Below are 1,370 nucleotides of genomic sequence, written 5' to 3'. Positions count from 1 at the left end.
TATACCGATAGGTAACTGGACAGAATAAATTTACAATCTATAAATGTTTTTGAATAACCAGTCACTCATCTGGGAATGCCTTGAAATCAATGTTACCACCTGGGGACTGTGTGATCCAGTGATAATAAAAAGACTCAAAAGAGGTCTGCAAGGAAATAACTTTGCTCAACACTTTGCAACTGAATCAGTGGAGGCAAGGATGCCTCTCATTTACTTGACAATTTATGCACCATTGCAGAAATCACGATGTAGGTATATCTCAAAGCCAACTCTTACACTGTTGTACCATTGAATTACAAATAACGCTCATATTCGTGCTCGGGTGACCCTACAGCTTCCAAGAGTACAACTGTATTCGTCTTTGCTTAGATAAAATAACAAAATTGTGGGTGTTAAGTCCCCATGAAGAGGTCTTTCTAACTTCTAAGATGAAATTTTAGAAGTATTACTTCATTTGTGTGTAATATCTATGATTAAAATTTCATCAACAGCAAAAATATATGAATTTTCATGGGGGTTATGGCCTTTAAGCATAGAATATAATTACCAAATTTCATAAAGATCCATTCAGTATTTTGACCTAGTTTTGGATCATAAAAATGACTAAAATTTGGGAGTTAAGGCCCCCATTAGGGGGTCTTAGAATCCTCATGAGAAGTGGAAAGTTTGAAAATACCTCTTGATGTGTGTCAATTACCCATGGTTGAAATTTTATCAACATTGAAAATTTATGAATTTTCATGGGGGTTCTGCCCCCTTTAATCTATCTCAATTTCAGACAAAACACTGCATTATACCTGCCCTTACCCATTGAATCTAAGTTCCAAATACTATAAGCATCCATTCAGTAATTTTGGTCCATGAAATTGTATGAAACACACAGCATTACCCTTCTCCTTAGGCTTGGATTTTGTATTCCAAATTTCATTAGTATCAGTGCAGTAGTTTTCGAATTATAAGTAACACAAGAACACACAAAGACATTGACTTTTATATAAGAGATATGAATACACACATATACATACATGTATGTGTGTGTGTATTATATTGATGCGACCACCGAAAAACAAATTAATGTTATATCCCTATTCCCCGAGCTGCAGGCGAAAGAACGGACGCAAGGACGTTGGTTTCGTTCGGACGGACGTACGTGCTGACGAAAGAACGGACGCAAGGACGTTCGTTTCGTTCGGACGGACGTACGTGCAGGCGAAAGAACGGACGCAAGGGCGTTGGTTTCGTTCGGACGGACGTACGTGCAGGCGAAAGAACGGACGCAAAGACGTTGGTTTCGTTCGGATGGACGTACGTGCAGGCGAAAGAACGGACGCAAAGACGTTGGTTTCGTTCGGATGGACGTACGTGCAGGC

The sequence above is a fragment of the Octopus bimaculoides genome, chromosome 6 (genome assembly GCF_001194135.2).
Source record: "Octopus bimaculoides isolate UCB-OBI-ISO-001 chromosome 6, ASM119413v2, whole genome shotgun sequence".
NCBI classification, from domain to species: Eukaryota; Metazoa; Mollusca; class Cephalopoda; order Octopoda; family Octopodidae; genus Octopus; species Octopus bimaculoides.
This window is presented reverse-complemented; position numbering follows the sequence as displayed.